General features: G+C 56.5%; 1 protein-coding gene across 1 annotated transcript in view; it reads left to right on the forward strand.

Moving 5' to 3' along the window:
* The first annotated feature begins 4,260 nt into the window (after positions 1–4,260).
* KCNJ4 (potassium channel, inwardly rectifying subfamily J, member 4) overlaps positions 4,261–7,335 on the forward strand; it is an 18,591-nt gene continuing 15,516 nt past the window's right edge. The window contains exon 1 of the mRNA XM_011978864.1: positions 4,261–4,318. The gene's annotated coding sequence lies outside the window, so the exon portion shown is untranslated. The remainder of the gene's footprint in view (positions 4,319–7,335) is intronic.

The following is a 7,335-nucleotide window of genomic DNA, read 5'->3' on the forward strand; positions in this document are numbered from 1 at the left end:
CCTCTGTGTATCGGGGGCCACCCATGGGGATAGGGGGGCGTGTTCAGCCTTTTCCTGTTTTGCCTGTCCTGGGAGAAGCTCATGCGCCAGCGACCTAGGCTGCAGGGATGGGAGGGTTTTTTTTGTTTTTTGTTTGTTTGTTTGTGATGGAGTCTCACTGTGTCTCTCAGGCTGGAGTGCAGTGGTACAATCTCGGCTCACTGCAACCTCCGCCTCCCAGATTCAAGTGATTCTTCCGCCTCAGCCTCCTGAGTAACTGGGACTACAGGCGTCTGCCACCACGCCCAGCTAATTTTTGTATTTTTAGTAGAGACGAGGTTTCACCGTGTTGGTCAGGCTGGTCTTGAACTCCTGACCTTGTGATCTGCCTGCCTCAGCCTCCCAAAGTGCTGGGATTACAGGGGTGAGCCACTGCACCCGGCCAGGAGGGTTCTTTAGCTAGGCCATGGGGTCAGGGGTGCGTGTGCTGTGGGGAGCTGACCCCATTTTACTGATGGGGAGATTCAGGCCTAGGTGAAGGGCGTGCCCATCTTCAAGCTGGTGGCAGAGTTAGCCCCTGGGACACTTCAGTGAAGCTTTCCCCACCCTGCTGCAGCTCCTCTTCCAGCCCCCACCCTAGACTCCCCCAGAAGCCTCCCCTCTCCACATAGGCCTGAGAAGCCCAGGACCCTCTGCCCTGTGAGTGTGAAGGTACCATTCAGCCTGGGAGACAGATGGGATGGCGTCGGCAATTAGGGGCTCCTTGGGGCCATACAGGGGAGGTGGTGGGCACGGGCTGGAGGGGCCCTGGCTGGGGGTGAAATGGAGCAGGCAGAGGGGCTTTGGGCATCCTTCAAACCTCGCGCCCATGGATACCCTTCTGCAGTTATCCTGACAAATGGGCCTCAAGTCCCTCCTCACTGTTCCTCACGGGGAGCTCCCCATCTCCGGGGAAGCCCACTCCCGTCTGGAAGGCTCTGCTGATTGATCCCTGCCTCCCTCTGTCCTTCGCCCTGCCTCTGGGGCAGAGAGACCCAGCCTGCTCTCAGCAAGACAGGAGGAGTGGCCCGCCTCCCCCTCCCCTACCCCAAGGCTCCTCCAGCCTCAGTTGTCCCAGGTAAGGCCCATGACTGGGACACAGAAGATCTGGGTTCCTGTCCAGCTCCACCCCTGAGCAGCTGTGGAATCTGGGGCAGCTTTTTCACCTCTGAGCCTTCATCCCCTGCCCCGTAAGGGTGGACTTTTGCCTCTGTTTCTTTCCTTTGTTTTTTTTTTGAGATGGAGTCTCGCTCTGTTGCCCAAGCTAGAGTGCAGTGGCGCAATCTCAGCTTACTGCAACCTCCGCCTCCTGGTTCAAGTGATTCTCTTGCCTCAGCCTCCCGAGTAGCTGGGACTACAAGTGCGCACCACCATGCCGGGCTAATTTTTGCATTTTTAGTAGAGACAGGGTTTTACCATGTGGGCCAGGCTGGTCTTGAACTCCTGACCTCGTGTGATCCATCCACCTCAGCCTCCCAAAGCGCTGGGATTGTAGGTATGAGCCACCGCGCCTGGCCCTTTGTGTTTGTTTCTGAGGGTGACTGGGAAGATCCTGTGAGCCTGTGAGTGAATGAATGTATCACAGCTTGTTGATATGAACTACTTTGTGGCCCAGCCACTCAAGGGCACTGATGGGCCTGATTTCCAGACCCCCATCACCAGCCACTGCTATGGGGTATCACTTCTCTGAACAGCCAAGCCTCCCCCGGCCCTCCCTCCCCGAGGCCTCCAGAACTGCTTGGGTGGGGCAGGGCTGGCTGAGTGCCAGCCCCGTCATGAGGCTGCAGAGCCTGAGCCCACTTGACCTTGGAAAGGGCCTGTCTCTGGCTGGGCTCCAAGGCTGCCCCCAAGAGATACCGGGTAGTGGCTGGGCAGCAGAGAGAACTGGGTGGGGCAGAGAGAGAACTGCTTGCCAGAGCTGTCCTGGGTCCCTGAGACAGCAGGCTAGAGGACAGAGGAGAACGACCAGCCAGCCACAGGAGGGGCTCCGCTTGGCAGCTACATCAGCAGCCGGGCAGAGCCCACTCCTCACGGTCAAGTAGGCTGCCTGAGATGAGGGTGAGCGCCCTGTCCTGGGAGATGTGTAAGCAACTGCTCAATGGCCTCTGTTGGGGGGCAGGCGGGGCTCTAATACAAGACCAGGGGAATAAATTGGACCCAGAACCTAAAGAATCCCTGCTATTTGGGTTGCAGAGTGGCAGTCCTGTGAGCTGGGGGGTCTAACAGACTTTTCCCAGTATTTGCCCGTTACATCCAACAATTGCCCCCATGGTTGTGCGTCACAAAGCCCGGGGTCCAAGCACCTCCAGTCACAGCTTCAAGACACACGCTGGATCCCGTTTCACAGCTCCTAACCCCCACTCAGGCCAGTGCTTTAAAAATTGCACACAGGTCCTGCCCCATTAGTGGGCTGGGAAATTGATTTAGTGAGTTGCACTACTTGTTTTCTGAAAATGAAATTAAAAAGAAAATTTCAAAATACTATGCATGTAGTGAGGGTAAATACTATTTTGTGACGCTCTTACTTCAGCTTTAAATATATAACCGGGTGCAATGGCTCACGCCTGTAATCCCAGCACGTTGGGAGGCCGAGGCGGGAGGATGGCAAGAGCCCAGAAGGTTGCAACTGAGCTGTGATCGCATCACTGCACTCCAGCCTGGGCATTGGAGCAAGACTCTATATCTAAAAAATAAATATAAAGTACGTTAAAATAACAAACAGGATGTTTGCTTTTACTGCGGATTTTGGTCAAAAAGCTTGAAAGCTACTGTCCTGTATAGAAATCCAGGAGGTGCCACATAGAGCTCTGATGCACAGGTTCCTATTTCCCTGGATGTTTGGTTCCTAAAGATGTAAGTGCCACGACTTCCAGGATGCTGCTGTCCTGCCCTCAGAAGTAGCCTGTCCCTTGCTCAGTGGACCACCCAGGTCCAGGGCCGCACACTCCTCCAGAGTCACCACCTCTCCCCAGGGCCTATGTCCCAGGCCGGGCCAAATTCCCTGCTTTCCGCTCAGCCCAGGCCCAGCCCTGCTCTGTCCTTGTGCTCTCCTGCTTGCCCCCATCTTCCTGGGACCTTCTCTCTAGGCCTTTTCACGCACACACACCCATGTATGCACACATGGGTGCATGGAGCTCAGCAAAGCAGGTTTGTGACTTACCTGCTTCCCTTCAGCATACAGTAGGTGCTCAATAAATGTTCACTCAATTATTTACAGAGCGCCCTCCGAGGCAAGGCACTCTGCTGTGTTGAGACACATCTGGCACCTGGCAGGAAGGCAGATCCTATGCCAGCTCAGGGGACGTTTAGGGTGATGAATGAATGGATGGATGGGGGTTGGCTGGAGCTGGAGGTTCTCTGGCCTGAGGAGCCAGTGGGGAGGTGGTCAGAAGTAAAGAGGTGCACGCAGCCCGTGGCTCCCCCATGGCAGGCATTCTGTTTTGTTTTGTTTTTTTTTTTTGAGACGGAGTCACGCTCTGTCGCGTAGGCTGGAGTGCAGTGGTCGGATCTCAGCTCACTGCAAGCTCCGATGGCAGGCATTCTGTTAGTGACAGTCCCTTGGGGCTGTGGCCCAGCATTGGGTCATGGGCAGGGGCTGACTCTTCCTCCTGCTGTCTCTGGTCCTTCTGAGGCCTCTGTCCGCCGTGCCTTCTCCCACTAGGTCCTGTACACATGTCCCTGCCACCCATTCTTGGGTGAAGCCAGGACATCCTCCCCCGAGCCCCTGACACCTGGGGGACACCTGGGAAGAGAAGCCCATGCTCCGTGGAGGGTGAGGCAGAGACTTGAGCCCTCTGACATCTTGTCCTCTCTCCCCTCTGTTCATGGCCACTGTGCTCTTGTACAGTGACACAGAGGGTCTTCTGGTCACTGCTCAGAGGCCACCTCCACTAGGAAGTTCTCCCTGACTACTGTGTCAAAAATAGCTTCTCCTTGGTCACGATCTGTCACATGGCCCAGTTAGACCCTTCCCGGGAATTGTGACGGGCTGGGTTATCTTGTCAGTCGTTAGATGTTTATGAAGCAGCTACTCTGTGCCAGGCTCTGGGAGTTGGGGTGAAGTAGGGAGGCAAGGTTCCTGCCCTTAATGAGGTTGCAAATGAAACTGTTTTGGCTGCTGAGGGCTGCCAGGAAGATCTGAGAGCTGGATGGGGAGGGCGGGCCTCGGGGCCTCTTGGGACAGGCAGCCTTTGAGTCAAGATCTGAATGGCAGGAAGGCCCGAGTGGTGGAGTCTTGGAGAAGAGAATTTCAACCAGAAAGAACAGCCAGTGCAAAGGCCCATCGATATGAACAAACTTGGTGCGTTAAAGGGATGGGAAGGAAGGTCTCTTCCGGTGGATGGGGAGTGGAGGGGGTGAGGTCAGAGAGGGCAGGACCTCCCCCGAGGCCAGGCATTCATCCCGAGTGCCCTGGGGAGACCAAGAGCTCTGATCAGGGAGTGATGTGGAGATGGACTGCAGGAGGTGGGTAGAGGCTGTGGGAGGAGGCGGCAGGCAGAGGCTGCGGGCTGCAATAGTGATGTGATTCTTTGGGATGGATGACTGGGTGAGGGGATGCATCCGGGGCCCCGAGGTTCACCTGCTTTGGGCAAGCTCCCGAGTCCGCTGTGGGATGATGATAATAGCACCTGCCTTGCAGGGGTGGACCAGTGAGTGCTTGGCCCTCAGTGAACACTAAGTGCGTGTTAGTTATTATCCCACTGTTATTGCGGTTGGGCTTAGGGAAGGCTGGAGAATGACGCCCAGATGTCAGGCCTGAGCAACCTCCTGGGAGGAGTCACAGACTGAGATGGGGAAGGCAGGAGAGGGGAGGATGGGGGCATGGCTTGGGCTTGGCAGTACCGGGTTCCGGATGCCTCTTTACTGTCCAGCAGACACAGGGAGCGGGAGCCAAGTGGGCTTGTGGCCGCCTGGGGGGGAGGCGCAGGCCGGGTGGTATTTTAAGCCACAGGACTGGATGAGATCACAGGGAGGACTGGGGAGAAGGGAAGGGAGGTGGGCTGGCTGAGCTGGGCACGGCATGGTGTAGAGGCATGGAGAGGCCAGAGGCAGGAGAGCAAGGGGCGACCTGGAGAGGGACCCTCAGGCCTGGAGGACTCAAGGAGAAAGACGAGGGTCAGTCCAGAGCCTCCATCAGAGCTGCTGAGAGGGAAGGGGGCGCAGAGGAGCCCTGGAGGGGGCTGAGGGGAGACTAGGAGGTGAGGAAGAGTGGAGAGTAAGTCATCCCCTTCAAGAAGGGCTGCAGGCCGGGCACGGTGGCTCACACCTGTAATCCTAACACTGTGAGAGGCCGAGGCAGGAGGATCACTTGAGCCCAGGAGTTCAAGATGAGCCTGGGTAACAGGGAGGGCCTGTCTCTACAAAAAATTAAAAAATTAGCCAGGCATGACGACACATACCTGAAGTCCCGGCTATTCAGGAGGATCGCTTCAACCTGGGAAGTCAAGGCTACAGTGAGCCGTGATAGTGCCACTGCACTCCAGCCTGGGTGACAAAGCGAGACCCTGCCTCAAAAAATAAAAAAAGAAAGTCTTCTGCACTTTACAGTTTACAAACCCCTGCCCACACTGTTCGCCTTGGCAGCATGCCTGTACGCTGGGTGTTATTCCTTCCCATTTTACGGATGTGACTCAGGGAGGTTAAGAAATTTTCCCAAAGCCACGCAGCCCATAGGTGAAGTGTTCTCAGACTTTCGGGGTCACAGTCCTTTTTGACAACCTTATGAATGCTATGACCATTCTCTGGAAAATATGCATGTGTACACATTAATTTTAAAACTCTTCATGTGCATTTCCCCACAGGTAATACATTCATACGGTTCTAAAATTCAAAAAGACACAAACGGGAATACAGTGACAGTTCTTCCTCCCACCTTGTCCCCAGCCACCTGCTTTCCCTCCCTGGAGCCGCCAATGTCACCAGCTTCCTGGGTCACCATCCACAGACAAGCAGAGACAAGCAAATACGTGTATCTATAAATTTCTTCTCTCTCCTTTTTTACACAAATGGTAGCTACTATACTCACCGCTCATCACTGTTGCCTTTTTTTGCTTAAAAATACATCTTGAAGACCTACATTGCTCCTCACAGAGCTCCCTCCTGGCTTTTTCTGTCTGTGTGCTGTGCCATTCGTGGATGGGCATTTGGGCCGCTTCCAAGCGGCGCCGCTGAAGGCAAGGCTGCTCGTTCCCCACGTGTGAGTCTCGGGCTGGAGTCCCAGGAGGGCCCAGCAGGCGATACCACCCAGTGGCCTCCGCTGGATAAGCGAGGGAGTGGGGCTCTAACTCAGCCCTGACTGTTCCTCACTCCTCCCTGCTCCCGCGCCACTTCTTTAGGGGGCACCTGCTGGGTCCAGCCGAGCATCCCAGGGAAATCCTGTGTGTGTGTATGAGTGGGGGACATTAGCCCCCATCCCCCAAGGTGCTGGGAGACACCCCCCACCAGCCAGCAGCCCCAGCTCCTGGAGTCTTGTTTGCTGACAGCTGAGGATGACGCAATGGGATGGGGGAGCAGCAACCACCACCTCACCCCCAGCCCCAGCCCCACCCAGGCTGGAGTGCAGGAATGAGGGCCAGATGATGATCACACCTGGGCTGTGCCGAGGTCACCTCTGCTGCAACTTCCCTGACCCCCGCCCAGCACAGCTCCCGGCCCTCCCCAGCACCTCCCGTTCTACCCGGCCCAGGAGGAGATTTCGCCCTTGCTGGCTGGGGAGGGAGGGAAGCCAAGTGGAGGAGGGACTTGTGGCTGCCGCGCTCAGTCCTCAGGTGCTCCAGGCTGGGCAGGGCCTACCGGGCAACTCTGCTGAGAGCTCCCTGTCCTGGCTGTGAGCCCCCTCCCCTGCTGCTCCTGCTCTCTGGCCAGTCCCCCTCATCCGCTCCTCAGCTTCTCTCCCATCTGTAGGGCTGCTGGGGCCAGGGCTGAGACCCTCTCTCCTTTTCCATGCCCTTGGCCCAGGCGGTCTTGCCCACCCTCACAACTCAACCTGTCACCAGCATTCACCGTCTCATGCACCCAGCTCTGCCCGCTCTCTCTCTGGAGACTCAGGATCTGAAGTGGGGTAGACATCTGCATTTGGACGTTCAAAGCCACTGCACACGGTAATCCGTCGCTCCCAAAACCTGGCCCCGTTTCAGTCTTCCACCACTACTGGCCACTCGACAACCCCCTTCCACCCCCAAATCCTGCGGACTCTTCACCCAGAATGCGTGTGTCCCAAATTCATCTCCTCTTGAGCTCCGTGGCCGCCATCCTGGTAGCTCCAAGCTACCATCATGGTCTTCTCACCAGCCTAATACACTTCATCACAGCGACTGG

This window comes from Mandrillus leucophaeus, unplaced genomic scaffold, assembly GCF_000951045.1.
Source record: "Mandrillus leucophaeus isolate KB7577 unplaced genomic scaffold, Mleu.le_1.0 Scaffold2, whole genome shotgun sequence".
NCBI classification, from domain to species: Eukaryota; Metazoa; Chordata; class Mammalia; order Primates; family Cercopithecidae; genus Mandrillus; species Mandrillus leucophaeus.